The 16,681-nt window shown below is 44.5% G+C and overlaps 1 protein-coding gene across 1 annotated transcript in view; it reads left to right on the forward strand.

The window, feature by feature from the left end:
* Positions 1-16,681, forward strand: part of Gng12 (G protein subunit gamma 12) — a 112,282-nt gene that overhangs the window by 33,132 nt on the left and 62,469 nt on the right. The window contains exon 3 of the mRNA XM_036182421.1: positions 14,519-14,571. The gene's annotated coding sequence lies outside the window, so the exon portion shown is untranslated. The remainder of the gene's footprint in view (positions 1-14,518; positions 14,572-16,681) is intronic.

The following is a 16,681-nucleotide window of genomic DNA, read 5'->3' on the forward strand; positions in this document are numbered from 1 at the left end:
CCGTAGTCACCAAATGGCTGTCACAGCTTCCAGCACTTTCAGAGAACCAGCCATGTGGCCCCCATTTTTTGCTGAGGAAATAGACTCCTTCCCGTGTTTCCCCTCGGGTCTCATTGAGTTGACCTCAGCTTGGCCGGCTTTCCAGCACTCCCAGCATCTCGACACAGGAACCCAGGTTCTGTCAGCAAGGACACATTGGGAACTGTCTGCTGAGTGACCAGTAGTGGCCTTGCACGTAACTCAGTGGAGCAAAAAGAAAAGCAAAAGATGGGTGTTCACTAGACAGGATTTATTGGTGAGATTCTGTACCCATGCTAAGGGATTCAGGAGGTGTAAGTCCTGAATTGTGGCTTTAGGGTTCTGTTAGTTTTGCATGTAGAAGGAACCTGTTGTGAAGATGTCTCTGTTGTGTATGTGAGGTTTTTCATCCCCACCCTTGCCTTTTAAAAACGTTCTTAAAAATATTTTTTCATGTACCCATCTGTTTGTGGGTACCCACTGAGGTCAGAAGAGACCAGTGGCTCTCTCTCAGCTGGAGTTACTGGAGTTACTGAATCATTTATCATAAGTGCTGAGAACCAAACACTTGGTCCTCTCCAAGAGCAGTTAGCAGCCAGCTCTCCAGTCCCAACCTTACTGTAATTTTGTTCTTTTTACTTACTCCTTCACAGTGTCCTATACATATACGTATTTTGACCATATTCACCCCATTACCCTTTCTTAGCCACTTCCTATGTCCTCTCCCTTACTTCCGTGTCTTAGGTTGTGTTCACGACTCACTGAGTGTAGTTAAGGTTGCTTAAGTAATCATGGTTGAGGGGGGGGGCGTTAAAAATGACTTTCCCTTTCCCAGCAACCATTAACCACCATAGGGCACAGTGGAGCTTCATGAATGTTGACGGACCCTGTCTTGTGCAGGCCGTGAGCAGGTAACCACAGCTGCTGTGGGATTGTAACAGCGATGACTTGTCCAGAAGACAGCATTGCACAGCACTCCTCCCACCATCCAGCTCTCCATATTCTTTCCACCCACCTCTCCCATGGTATTCCCTGAGCCTGAAGTGCTCACCTCCTTCCTTTCTGATGGCAAAAGAGTGGAGGAATTAAAGAATTCAATCAGGGAAATATTTGGAGGTTAGTGTTATGCATCTGAGATGTTTTAACCCTGACTCATGCCAGAAACGCTCTATCCAAACTGGCCGAAGGACTGTTAACAGATTGATTGCACAGCCAAGCTCAGTGAGAAGAAACTATGGAGCAGTTGAGGAGGCGGGCATAGCAGACAGGAAGCGTGTGTGCAGCGAAGCTCTGCCCAAGAGCGCGGGAAGGTGAGGGTCGCTCAGAAAGTCACCAGCTCAGGGTTTATGTTGGCTCTGCCTGTGCTGGGTTCAGAGAGTAGGGGAGAAAGGAAGCCAAGTAGCAGAGACCCCGGAATTCAGTCCCGAGTTAAGTTGTGCTCACATTCCAGGACTCCAGATTTGTGATTTTAAAGGAAAGAAAGAAAGAGGCCTTGCACGAGATACTAATTTGAATAACAACATGCTTCTCTTATAATGCATATTTAATATTTTCTTTGGATAAACTACCCAAAAGCTTAAATTCCTAAATGGTTAGAGAGCATCCTTATCACAGACAGAACCAATGGTAAGAGAACATCGTAGACCAGACCAAAGATGAGAGAGGGGTACAGCATCACAGACAGGATTAACAATGAGAGAAGGTTATCACATCAAACAGGAGCAACAGTAAGGGGGGTTGCCACATCATAGACAGGACCAATGGTGAGAGAGGGTACCACATCCCAGACAGGACCAACAGTGAGGGGGTACCGGATCACAGCCAGGACCAACCATGAGAAGGCGTTATAGCATCACAGGCAGTTCCAACAGTGACGGGGTTATAGCATCCCAGACAGGACCAACAGTGACGGGGTTATAGCATGACAGACAGGACCAACAGTGACGGGGTTATAGCATGACAGACAGGACCAACAGTGACGGGGTTATAGCATGACAGACAGGACCAACAGTGAGAGGGGGTTATAGCATCCCAGACAGGACCAACAGTGAGAGGGGGTTATAGCATCCCAGACAGGACCAACAGTGACGGGGTTATAGCATGACAGACAGGACCAACAGTGACGGGGTTATAGCATCCCAGACAGGACCAACAGTGACGGGGTTATAGCATGACAGACAGGACCAACAGTGAGAGGGGGTTATAGCATCCCAGACAGGACCAACAGTGAGAGGGGGTTATAGCATCCCAGACAGGACCAACAGTGACGGGGTTATAGCATGACAGACAGGACCAACAGTGACGGGGTTATAGCATCCCAGACAGGACCAACAGTGACGGGGTTATAGCATGACAGACAGGACCAACAGTGACGGGGTTATAGCATGACAGACAGGACCAACAGTGAGAGGGGGTTATAGCATCCCAGACAGGACCAACAGTGACGGGGTTATAGCATGACAGACAGGACCAACAGTGACGGGGTTATAGCATGACAGACAGGACCAACAGTGAGAGGGGGTTATAGCATCCCAGACAGGACCAACAGTGAGAGGGGGTTATAGCATCCCAGACAGGACCAACAGTGACGGGGTTATAGCATCCCAGACAGGACCAACAGTGACGGGGTTATAGCATGACAGACAGGACCAACAGTGACGGGGTTATAGCATGACAGACAGGACCAACAGTGACGGGGTTATAACATCACAGACGGGACCAACAGTGAGTGAGGGTACCATATCCCAAATGGGACTATTTAAGCATTAAAGAAACTTCATGTCTAAAAAGAAGTCCAAGACACATGCATGATTTGCTACAATGTATTTATTGAAGAGGTCACTGAATAGAAAAATCAGTGCTTTTTATTTATGTTATATGTGATTTTGACCACCAGATCCTTGAACTGTACTGTGAATTCTCAAGTGATTCAAAATTAAGAATATCTTTTTTGGGGGCCAGAAAAAATGGCTAAGTGGATAAAGGCACTTGCTGCCACATCCCACCTGAGTTTGATTCCCAGGACCTATGTGGTAGAACTCACTCCCTCAGTTTCTCCCCTGACCTCCACTTGCATGCCATGGCGTGAGTATACATACCTCCTCAGCCACTATAGATAAGTGCTTCCAACATTTTTAAAAGAATACCATATTGTTTAATGAAAGAATTCCAAAGTCTCATCTTTAAAAGCTCCAGAAAAATTATGCTTGAGAAGTAAGGGGCTGGAGAGATGGCTCAGTGGTTAAGAAACTGGCTGTTTTTCCAGAGGACCCAGGTTCAATTCCCAGCACCCACATGGCAGCTCACAGCTGTCTGTAACTCCAAGATCTGACATCCTCACACAGACATACATGCAGGCAAAATACAGATGCACATAAAATAAAAATAAATAAACCATTTTTTTAAAAAAGGAAGAAGAAACAGAGAGATGAACCAGGTGGGTGTTATATATCCCAGCACTCAGGACACTGGCTCAGGAATACTTCAAGTACTAGGCAAGCCTGAACTGCAAAGACCCTGTCTTACAACAAACATACAGGAGAGGGAAGAGCAGCTGGTGAGATGGTTCACCAAGTACAGTACTTGCTGAGCAAGCCTGACTCCCTGAATCCCATAAGCACACTGTAGCATAGCCCCCACCCACAACAATAAGAAATAAAATGTGAAAAAAGGAAACCAATTTGAAAAAGACAAGACTAGGCAAGTAGATGGTTGGCAGTTGATCAGACTTGCCGAAGCTGACCGGGGCTTGTTAGGAAGGCAACCAAAGAAGAGGTGAAATTGTTGGGAGAGAGTGGGCTCTGTGGGGTCCCCTATCTCCCAGCCTGGGCAGATGCCAGGGTAGAACGGCTGACCACTCGAGCTGACACTGCCCACTTAGTGTGCCCTGTCAGTGGGGCTCCTTCTGCAAGAGAAGCATCACTCCTCTGAAAGACATCGTATCAGCCAAGCCGCCCCAACCCAGAACGGTCGGAGACACTTGGGAAGGGTTTGTGCCTGTTTCTAGGACTCCCCTCTCCCAGGGGTGTTCCTGATGTTCCACAGCGTTTCAGTGGCACTTGGCCTCAGACATTATAGAACTGTGCAGCAAGGGTAGTGGTACAATCCACTTGGCACTGAGATCAGAGCCAGCCATATTAGAAATAGCTGGAAGAAACTCTGCTGCCGACCACAGACAGGACAATCAGGAGTGTAATGTTGAAAGGAGCAAAGCCTTAAGGCCTTAAGAGACCGAAGACCAAAGAACATCAGTTTCCTACCAAAAGTTTAGAGGATAGCCGTGATCTTTCCCATTGAACTCATGTCATTGCTCAGCAAGTCAAGTTGGCATTGTTTATTATTTAAATTTATTTACTTACTTATTTATAGTTACTTTTAGGAAAGAGGAGCACTTTTATAGTACTAACTGAAATACAATTCAATAGATACTATTTCTGGCTAGTTAAAAATGTGTATGTGGGAGGTAAAGGTGCTTCAGTGGGTAAAGCGCTTGCTGTGCAAATATGAGGACCCGAGTTTCCAATCTCTAGCACCCGTTAAAAGCCAGGCAGAGCAGCGCCAGTGGTACATACAGGCAGGTGGATCCCAGAGCTGGCCCCCAGTCTCGCTGAATCAGTGAACTTGAGGGTTAGGCTGTAGCATGATTGAAGAAGACACCTGGTTTCAGCCTCTCAGATCACATGCATGTGCTCACATACACACTACACATACACATAAATAAAATATTTTATTGGATGCTTATTTTTGTTAGGCTTCATTTCAGGCCCTGGGTACATCATTGAGCAAACAGTTCCCTTTATTCATAGAGTTTTCATTCCTGTGAGAGAGATGCATGTAAATCGGTAGCTAGAAAGGAGAGCATCAGGAGTACTTGGACATGCATGGCAGTGCAGTTTTAGGATGAGGAGGATGGCCCTTCTGAAGAAGGCTGGAGAGCCTGAGGAAACCAGTAGGCAGATGTAGGTGTCTGCCTAAAGTCCCAGCCGAAGGACAAGTAAATCTGAGGCCTCCAGACTGGTGCCTGCTAGCGATATTTGAAGAGAAGCAGGGTCCATGTAACTATATAGTAGGCTAGGCCGGGGGGCCTGATGGCCAGGGGATGGTCTTCAGTGAGCATGCTAAGGCCACCGAGACTTCTGAACGAACAGCTGTTTGCTTACTGGATGGAGAGCAAACTGAGGAGGTAAGTAGCAGGAATGAGGTCCAGAATCGGTAGAGGATTATTATAACATCTTCACAAGAGATGCTGGTGCCCGAGACAGGTGAGAGTCGAAGGCTGAATGGTTGGAAGGTATTTTGAAGGCAGGGGTGTTAGGATTTCCTTAGGCTCTGAATGTAGAGTTTTACTTAGAGTATTGGAGTTGGGATGATAAGAAAGGAGCCAGAAATGGCCCTGTATGGCAGCTCGTGCCTATGATCTAGCCCCCTGAAAGGATCAGGCAGGATGATTGCAATAAACTTGAGGTTAGCCTGGGCTACATAGCAAGACACTTTTCAGAAAAAAATCCAAAGGGGAGAACTAAGCCATGTGAACAGAATGATTATTTTCAACATAAAATCTCTGCCGAGAGGACTCTAATAAAACTGGAAGTTGCAGAAAGAAACATAATTTTAACATACATAACCAGTAATAATTGCTGCTAAATTCCACTTTTTTTTTCATTTCCTAAGGCTAAAACCCCTCTTTTCTTAAGTAGTTTTAGGTATTTCTTAAATAATTTGATTTAAGCGTGTTAGACTTTTACCACTGTTCATTAAGAACTAATGGTGTTAGATAGCATTGTTTTTTGTTTTTTTTTTTTTTTTCTTGGTCAGAGAAAAGTATTAAGGCTCACATCCCCATGTGTTCTTCTGACTACCAGGGAAGTGGAGCTAGATGGCATTTGCTAATCTTCCCGGGTAGATGCATTTGAAGTAGCATTTAATAGCAGGCCATTGGCACTTAATGGCTTGAAAGCTTTCTGCAGCTCCGGCTGGAAAGCCATTTAACCTGTTTTACATTTTCCTCACTACCCTGTTGTCTAGAAAGGAAGAGTCTTGAATAGTTCTGCTGCTTTAGTTAACAGCCCAAGTATATCCTACATCTTACGCAGAGTCCAAGTAGTTAAGTGCCTGGCTGTTAGTGGTTTCCTTGAAAACCACTGTCTTCAATAAGGTTTCAAAGTGAGGATGCTAGAGCTTGTGGGTTACTACTCCATTACTGCATGGTTTGCACGGTAGTTCGCTCACTTTAGGTTCCGTGAGACTAGTGTTTCTTAGGTAGTAAGGCGTCTCTCCCATCCTGAACTCCTTACAGTAAGCTCTTTGCAGCCCTGAATACCTAAGAACTCCGTCCCTCTTCTCACTAGCTCTGGTCACTCATCACACCATTTTCTCCGAGAAGCTTCCCATGAGCACTCTGGACTGGTACAGGCACTCTCCTGTCCTTAAAAAGCCCCTGTGCTTACTGCCTTCGCTGCTGTCATTGGACAGTTGCCTGATTGGGTGTCTACGTGATTGACTGGAGCTTCTCAAGAGGAAGGTCTGTTGTTTTGTTCGGTCTTATATTCCCAACATCTTTCTGCCGGGCACATACTGATAAGAGATGTGCTTAGGAAAAGCAAGATGGTGGAAGAACCAACAAGCTACAAACCTTCTGCCTCTACAGTATATCTGCTGTTCTCCTTCCCCTTCTCCTTGGGAGCGGATAACACTAGATCTCTCAGAATGGCTTATCCTTGCCATCAGGGACTGCCATCCAGTTCAGTTGGGTCTTAGTTTGTTCTATGAAGCACTGGAGATTTTATGAAAATACCTAGACCCCAACCAAGCCTGCCAAAGTGACATGAATATCAGTGGAGGGGTGTAGAACCTGAGAGCCTGATACATAGGGTGGGTGAATGTCTATCTGCATGTACAAAGACTATAAATACATTCTGTTATGACAAGTATTTCATGAGATGTGGCATCATCCCCACAGTTCTGAAGATGAGATGACACATAGGCTCTATTCTATTCAGTTGTAAATATTAGATGTTTTCCTTTTATTCACTGCTGCAGCTTCTTCTGTTTTCTTGTCAGTTAATGCTAATTGCTTCCTGTGCATTTTACTGTGTTAGGAAACAGATGTTCCATATTTCTATGAGTTCTTTCCAAATACTAACCAAGACTTTAGTACTTGTGGGATATGCAGATGTGCATACACACTGGACTTTTGAAGAATGGGTTAGATGTGAATTGCAGAAAAAAGTACACCAGATATGTTTACAGAAAGGCACAGATTGGTGCCAGGTTGTAAATATCTTGGGGCACTGTTTAATATAGTTTAGCATTGTTTAGCTGGCGCAGACTGTGGGCCTGAGGATGCTTCAAAACTGTCTCATGATAGGAGCTTGTTTGCACTGTAGCAAAGAACATACAGTTAATGCAACCTACACTTTCAAGTTTCTACCAAACTCTGCTGTGTTAACCATTGCCACTTAACTGTATAACATTCTTTTGTCTCCTTGTAAAACCCTGAATTAGGATTCTTCTGCACAGAGCAAGGTGCTAGACAGTGTGGAACTAGAACCACAGAAACAGTGGCCCCTTGAATCCTTCCTCTCCAGTCTAAGTACACTGTATTGTAAATTACAGTTGATAAAGGAAAGGTTACAGATCTTCAGGGAGTGGAGAGGTTTCACTGAACAAAGAATGAGAAAACCCTTGTGAAAAACTGTATGTTTATGTCAGGTTTAAAAAAAAAAAAAGTAGTTGTGGTGATGCACGTCTGTGATCCAAGCACTTGGGAGATGGAGACAGTAAGTTCACTGCCAGCTCTAGATTAGCCAGGGCTACATAGTGAGACCTTGTCTCAAAACAAATAAAATAGACCAAAACCTAGGTCATATCTAAGTGATTTAAACTATTAACTTCATAAAAGATGGGGTCAGGATGATTGTCATTTGGGTAGTCTTGCTGGATTTGCAAACATTTCTTGAGACCCTCCAATACAGCAGATAGTTCCTTGATGTTTTGTGTAATGGTTTCCAATTTTAAAAAATGCAACAGATTGGTGTTGTGAGACTTTATGAAAATAACACAACAAAAAAGCCAACAAAACATTCCAGAGTGGCATGAATATCAGTGGGGGTGGGGGGCATGGTTCAGAGCCTAAGAGAGTATAATGTTGCACACAATTCACCTCCTTTTTGTTGTGGAATGTTAGTTTAAGATGTGTTACATTTGTTTATGCTATGGAATATTTGATAATAATGCAAAAATATGTTGCATTCTTTTTTTTGTTGTTTTGTTTTTGGTTTTTCGAGACAGGGTTTCTCTCTGTAGCTTTGTGCCTTTCCTGGATCTCACTCTGTAGCCCAGGATGGCCTCAAACTCACAGAGATCTGCCTGGCTCTGCCTTCCAAGTGCTGGGATTAAATGTGTGTGCCACCACCGCCCGGCATTATTTTATGATGCATTTGTTGAACTCTGTGAAGCTGTGTTACTTTGCCTGTCTAAAACACCTGATTGGTCTAATAAAGAGCTGAATGATCAGTAATAGTAAGACAGGACAAAGGACAGGCGGGGCTGGCAGGCAGAGAGAATAAATAGGAGGAGAAATCTAGACTTGAGAGAAAAGAGTGAAGAATGAGAAAAGGAGAGGGAGGGGAGGATGCCAGGAGCCAACCACGGAGTAAGAAAGAAAGAAAACTATATAGGATAAAGAAAGGTTAAAAGCCCAGAGGCAAAACATAGTTAAAGAGAAACGGAATAATTTAAGTTAGAAAAGCTGGCAAGAAACAAGCCAAGCTAAGGCCAGGCATTCATAAGTAAGAATAAGTCTCCGTGTATTTATTTGGGAGCTGGGTGGCAGGCCCCCCCACAAAGAGAAAAAAAACTACACATTTTATCTTACAAAGTTTCTTTCCTGAGAGACCCAGAATCTGGTCTATAACTAAAGGACTCCAGGATTCTACCATGTCACCTGTAGTCTGCATCTCAATTTTCTGTGGTACTTGGTGGGAACTATTTTACCCAGAAGCTTCACAGACTAATTATAAAGTTCAAAGTTGATAGAAATAGATTTTGAAAAACATTAAAAAATATTTCACTAAGAAGCAACATCATAGTTTATGTGGCTTAAACAAATATGGCTGTTGCACATTTACTAAATGTCATTACTGATACAAACTACCTCAAAATTACAAATGCTGCTAGTGTGGTGGTGACGCCTTTAATCCCAGCATTTGGGGATGTAGAGGCAGGTGGATCTCTGTGAGTACAAGACCAGTCCAGTCCACATGGTGAGTTCTAGGTCCACAGCAGCTACATAGTGAAACCCTGTCTCAAAAGACAACAAACAAACAAGAACAACAAGTTTGCCAAAGTTTTAGGAATGTATTTGTAGCGGTATATGTGTGTTTCTATATTAATTGTTCATCATGAACTATGAAGAAGGCATTCATCGTTATAAGAAAAACAGCAAACTGGTACATGAATGAACAAAGAATATGAGTGTTTTCATTGTAACAAATAATAAATGGGAAATCTCCATCTTTACTAATTGTTAGAAAAAACAAAAATCATTAACAGTGTCATTTTATTTATAAACATTAAGATGGCTCAGTGGTTAACAGTGCTTACAGTTCTTGCAGAGGATAGGGGTTCTGTTTCCAACACCCTTGTGGCAGCCCACTACTGCCTGTAATCCAGTTCCAAGGATTGGACAACATGTTTTAGTGACCTCCGCGGGCTCCTGTGTGCATGTGGTGCACATACATAAACACGGACACGCACATGTCCATATACACATAAATTTCCAGAAATGCTTAGGGAACAGATCTTAGGAACTGTTCGTGATTTTGGTGGTGGTGTGTTAATGAGACAGGCTCACAAGCCCCACCCCTAACTCAGGAGCTACTGACAATTGATAGCTTCGGGAGGAAGAAGAGTCAGTCTTCCTTAATGGTGTGTCAACCCCTATTAGGTCAGCACACTCCAGTGGATGGCCCTACACCCATGAGTTGGAGGACCTAGGTTTTGTTCCTGGCACCCACATGGTAGCTCACAACCACTTAAAACTTCAATTCCAGGAACCCCTTTCTAACCTCTGCAGGCACCAGACATGCATGTGGTGCACTCATACAGAAGATAAATAAATCTTTTTTAAAAAATAGACTTTTAGTGTGCATGTTAAGGATGGTGTCTTACTCTCAGTGGACAGCTTAAGCCCGGTCTGTCAGCAAGGAGCCCATCTTGAGGTGGAAGCAAGAGTGATAACACCTTTGGTTAAAGTGGGCCGGTTCACCACCCTGGGGACATGCTGTTCCTAGGATCGAAGCCCCCCTGCCCCCATCTACACCATTGGCTAGTCTTAGTCATTTTACCTTCAGAGTCCATCCCTTCTGTCCCTGCTGTCACCATTCAAGGCCAGGACACCATCCGTTCCCACCTGAATAGCCAAATGGGCTCAGACTTGGTCGCCTTGAGCCCACGGTTGCTTCTAGGTACCTCCATGTAGCTGCAGAAGAGAAGCAGCTGAACTCCTCAGCAGTCATGACACTCTCTGCTCTTGTCAAGACTGTTCAGAGCCCCTCTTGCTTGAAATCGACTTCTTACTTTGTCTGCACATTATTACCCTCTACAGGCCTTCTGTCAAAAACACCACTGGCCTTATTCACAGCTACATCCCTAGTGCCTACAGCTAGGCCCAGCCCAGTATTTGCTTTGTAAAAACCCAAGTAAAGAGTGGGGATAGCAAAAATCAAAATACAAATGAATAATTTGGCCATAAGTGACAGGTGCTGCTGATACATTCATGAGAAGGAAGTACATGATGTCTCTACTTCGGATGGGCATTATAGCTAACTGCATTTGTCTGTGAGTGTTGTGTTGGTGCAGTCTTGGTGATAAACTAGAACAGGCTCCTCTCCCTGGAGGTCTTTGCAGGTCTCTGATCCTGAAGAGGATCATGTCCTTATATACAGTTGCTTTTTGTGGTCATCCAGAAGGAGTTTAGAAAGATGCTATAGAACTCTGGGCCATTTCCTGACAAGTAAGGAGACTTTTCATTGTGGGTCTCTTTTCTCCAGACAAAAGAATCGTATGCTAGTTAGACATGCTTTCCACAGAAGACCCATATGTAGGGCCAGGGAGGTAGCTCAGTCTGGTAAGTACTTGTTTTGCAAGTATGAGAACTGAGGTCAGCTGCAAGCACCCATATACAAAAGCTGCCTAGAGTAGCCCACAGTAATCCAAGTGTTGCAGAGAGTAACAGGCAAGACCCTTGTGGCTGGCCAGCCTGGCCTTCATGTAAAGTCCTAGGTCAGAGAGAGAGACTGTCTCAAAAACACAGACAGTGCCCGAGGAACAACACCGGAACTGCTCTTTGGCCTGCAGACACAGCAGACACACACATGCACACATGATCCCTATGCAAAGCAGAATCAAACCAATGAATAATCCCTTGGAGATATGGTTAAGTCAGTGAAACTCTCTTTGCTTGTGTTCCCTCATGCACTGAGTAGACCTAGGAGGTATCACTGCCTTGGTAATGGCGGGATTTAAAAGACTAAGGTGACCGTGCTTTGTTAAAGCAGATATCCAGTCGTTCTTTATGTTTTTATGAGTTCCTGTATCCTATCCTGGCACTGCTGCTTTGCCATGTGTCTTTATTGAGTACCTAACTATATACCAAACATCTTATGAGGTCTTGGAGACATAAAAATGTGATATAAAAGTGGTTCTCAACTTTCCAGGATTCTGTAAAAGTCTGCAGGGAGACCAGCACATCACCACCTCAAACCTGAGAGCTTCCTGTGACAGTAGGTGTAAGGGTGGTGAGAAGGCAGTGGAACCACATGGGTGGGATACGGTGTAGCAGTTAGATTGCAGGTTAAGGAAGCAGATTGTCTGGCTTCCCCATCTGGTGCTGTTACCAACATGCCTTGTGACCTTAGGCTACCAACTTCCTTATGCTTGTTTAACCTACCCGCTAAATGGGGCAATAAAGGGTGACTCACAGAATTCCTAACAGTATGAAGAAGCTTGTGCTACATTGGTACCTGGCTCCGTCAAGACCCGCTCTTACCGTGGCTGCTCTTTCCTGGGCGTTTGTCAGCTGAATTGAGCGAATGCTGCAGCGGCAACCATGGTTATCGCCGGTTGCTTGGCAGGGAGGTCTGGGTGACCGACGTGTAGCATGCCCATGGGGAATGGTAGGAATGTAGGAATGAGACAAGTGGGAGGTTCTGTGAGTCTTCTTGCAGGTTTGAGGCCCAGTGGGTGACTCTGGTGCAGCCTTAGCCTGCAGGTTCTGCAGTGTCATCGATGAGCTGGCCTGTTCATCCTGTGGGTCTAAGTTTCTTCACTGCATGTGATGTCTGCCCAGGCATTAATAAAAGAATGTGTGTTTGTTTTCTATTCAGAACTTTCTGTTTTATTCTTCCTGTCTTAACTCCCTACTGCTGCTAAAACAGATGCATAGATACATAGTTGTGACTTCTTGGAGAAGGATGGAGGTGATGGGCCTTGGGACAGATGGCAGAGACAAGGTGTTCTGTAGCTCTCATACGATCCTCCACCCCCCTCCCTCCCTCCCTCCCTCCTCACTTCCCCTTTCATCCACACAGATGCCAGATTCATTGCACTCTGCTTGACTCCAGGCCTGCTTGTGGTTTTCATATCCCCATGTCAAATTGTTTTTAATTTTCAAGCATAAAGTAACTCTCCCATCTGCCAGTACTGTGATTGTCTAACCATGTTATCATGAGAGCTGAATTGGATAGTTGGTGGTTATTGTTAAAAACAAAAGGGATGTCTTATTTTGAGATGGTCAGGCTTCCTTGAGGGTGGAGTAGCATTGCTCCAAGCATGGACTCAGGAGGCAGACTCTTATGCCTTGGCTAAGTCCTGTAATCTCATTGCACTTCTGTTGCCCCATTACATCCATACGACGCAAAGTTACCTTGAGGATTCGCCGAGGTGAAAGGAGCAGGAGCAGGTCCTGTAGGCCCCTGAATGGTGCTGTGGGATATTTGCTGCAGCCAATTCCTATCAAGATGAGGTGGTGATGGATTATTTCAAAGGAAATAGTGACCACTATCTCCATTTTGGCAGCTGGGGAAATGTCTCAGTGGATAAAAGTCTTGGCAGCCCAAGCCTGAGGACCTGAATTCAGGTTGCCAGCACCACATAAAAACAGTGCAGCGGCATACCATCTGTTTACCCTAGTTTTGTGGAGCAAAGACAGGCAGATCTCAGGGGCTCACTGGCCAGACAGTCTAGCTGAAAAGGTAAGCTTTAGATTTGGTGACAGACCTTATCTCAAAAGCATATGGTGAAAGAGCTGGAGAGGTGGCCAGGGGTTTACGAGCATTTGCTGCCCCTGAAGAGAACACCGTGGTGCACATACATAGATGTAATCAAAACATTCATACACAGAAAATAATTAATAAATAAAATATGATGAAGAGCAATAGAGGAAGACATCTCACAGTAACCTCTAATCTCAACACATCTCTGCCTGGGTGTGCCTCATACTCATATGCATGTACGTGTACACACACACATACTCCATTTCAATTGATTTTCTTTGTAGCTTGGGTTTCACTGAAAGCTAAGAATGTCTTTTTCAGTCTGTTCTGTTCTATGTACAGCCACTGGCTGTTGGCTATTCTGAGTTGAGAGGTACTGGATCCTCATGATTTAATTTTGAGCAGCGGAAGAATTGAACAGCTGCAGGTAAGAGGGCACAAAGGAACAGATGTAAGGTGAGGAAGTAGAAGCTTCGAACACCGATTCAGGTAATAATTTGTAGGAAGGATTTGAGCTGTTCTTGTTACGAAGTAACTATGAGATAAGGGGTTAATCACTGCTGCTGTGGGGACCATTTTTTCTATTTATATAATTATTTCATAATGTCATATATAACCTCAAATGTATATAATAAAGTTTATTTAAATGAAGAAATGTAAAATATCCTTATTAAAGTTTAATTTTCATGTTGCAATAGTGTTGTTAATCATTCAAATCTCTTGTGATGACTTTCATCCATTTCTTTTTACTTTCGATGTAGCTTATATTATATTTCTCTTGGGGCTTGCCATTACCAGTAAAGCAAAATGTTATTATTTACATGCTCAGGTGACTACATTGGAAGGCCTGGCACACCCTCCTAGTGTCCTTCAAGCTAGGCTTAATCCTAGCATCGGGGGTTGAGGGACCAAAGCAGGAACAACAAGGACAACCGAGGAGGCTCTTGCTCACTTAGAGTTTGGTTGAAAACACTACCATTTATAGTTATGCTGGCCCCAGCCTCCCAGCCACTCTCTGAGGCAGATGAGAGAATGCCTTCTATTCAGGAAGTTGAAGTATGTAGGCAAAAAAAAAATCACTCCCTACTCTAGTAGGAGCCAGGAACAAGCTTTGTTAATCGTTAACCAAAAGAATAAATACTCAGCATTACACAGTCACTTGGGATGAAAGCATATCGTTTCTACATGTGACTCACTTCGGGAATGTCTGTTTAATTCTCTTTCAGATTCAGCCCACCATTTAAAACCTGGAGACACTGGACCACGAAAAGCCTTGCTGGTAAGGTCTCATTCATTCATTATCAAAACAAAGTGACTGCGTAAAGTTACTCTTGAAATGCTAGACACACTTAAGTCAAATGCATCCCTAAACATGACTGAATATTTATTTGCACATTTTTTTCTCTGAATGATTTATGAATTTTCCATGCCTTAAGAAAAAGGGTGGGTTTTTTTTGCTAAGAATTGTGGCAAGGAACAGATCTGTGACTGCATGCCAGATGCTCTTAAAATAAAAATTTCTCAGGCTGGAGAGATAGCTCAGAGGTTAAGAGCACTGACTGCTCTTCCAGAGGTCCTGAGTTCAATTCCCAGCACCCACATGGTGGCTCACAACCACCTGTAATGAGATCTGGTGCCCTCTTCTGGCCTGCAGTCATACATGTTGCATATATAATAAATAAATAAATCTTTTAAAAAAGTTCTCTATACTGAAACCATTCCCAGGCCCATGTTGATGTTCTTGTTGCATATAGTATCCCAAACAACAGAATGTTCCTTGCCTACAGAATTTGTGTTGAAGTATGTTGTAGTGAAAATGGGTGCACAACCACAGCACCCGGGCTATATTCTCTTTAATACCGTTTTACCATTTTTCATTATGTGTATGCATGGTGTCTGTGTAGAGGTATGTGCACATGAGTGCAGCTGCCTGCAGAGGCCAGAAAAGGGCATTGTATCTTCTGGAACTGTAGTTGCAGGTGGTTGTGAGCCACCATCTGAGAGTTGGTGACTGAGCTGGGTCCTCAGATCCTCTGCAGGAGCAGCCAGTGCTCTTAACCACGGAGTCATCTCTCCTACCCCAGGCCATTCTTAGTGCTTTGTATTCATTCTCCTCTAACCTTAGTGTGACTGACTATCGCACTGACAGTACTTCACTGGTCAAAATCATTTTTTAAGTGACAGGCATCTGAGGATTAATATGGTATCACTTCCTGGTCTTGCAGCTTACAGCTGTAGTCTGTTTTTGTGGTGTTAGCTTTTGCTCTATAATAAGCCACCCCAAATTTACTCCTCTAATAGCAGTTGTTTATGCATCTTCAAATTCTGTATGTGTGTGTTAAGGGGTTGTTATATGATTCTTCAGGTTTGAACTGAGACTGCTCATAAGCAAAATCCAGATGAATGAGGCTTTGTTTCTGGCAGTCACGTGGCTGTCGGCTGAAGTGTGTAAAGCCTGAACATGGATAGATGCCACATTAGCTGTCCTTCAGGACGTCCCTGCTCTGCTCACAAACCATCCCTGTCTCGTCCGCTCCCCATCACACCAGCCCAGGCATCTCTCTCTGGCTTCTGTATTCCTTCTGCCTAAGTCCAGCCTCTCTTGCTCACTCCTTACTATTCTCTTTAGTCATTGCGTGTGGTATTTGTGTCCAAGCCAGAGGTCAGCCATGACCCTGTGTTTTGTTCTTTTTTTTTTGTCCTCACTGGGACCTGTAGATGGCCGATTAGGCTAGCCTTGCTGGTCAGCTCGCCCAGGGGTCTGTCTGTCTCCACATCTCCAGCATTGGGATTATAAGCATATGCCACCACAGTGGCGTTTTACGTGGGTGCTGAAGGTTGGATGTAGGTCGTCAGGTTTGCACAGTAAGCGTTGTATCTACTGAGGCATTTCCCCAGCCCCTATGCCTTCTGTTTTTGTCAGGCTAATCTGTTCCGCCCTCACATAAGGCATCTTCTTTCATTGTGCTTCCCTCTTCCACCCGAAGAGCCCTGGTGTTTTGTTGTTTTAAGGGCCAGTCGAGTCCTTTCCTGATTTTGTCCCCTGACCTCATCTGCTCCAGCCTCCTTCCCAGCCAAGTAGCACCCTCTTTTTTCACCTGGTCTACTCTGTCCTTCTTGGTGTTTTGTTAGCACTTGGAAAGAAGAAACTCCCGTCCGTCTTCCTCATCGTCCAACAGCATGAGCAGAAAGTACAACAGCTACTTAGTTAACCAGAAAGCAGCCAGCCCGGCACTCACTCTCACCAACCACCCTGGCACTCACTCTCACCAGCCACCCTGGCACTCACTCACACCACCCTGGCACTCACTCACACCACCCTGGCACTCATACCACCCTGCGGCCCAGCCCAGCAGAGGCACACTAGGCTCCTGTTACTTTCATTCACC

This window comes from Onychomys torridus, chromosome 3, assembly GCF_903995425.1.
Source record: "Onychomys torridus chromosome 3, mOncTor1.1, whole genome shotgun sequence".
NCBI lineage: Eukaryota > Metazoa > Chordata > Mammalia > Rodentia > Cricetidae > Onychomys > Onychomys torridus.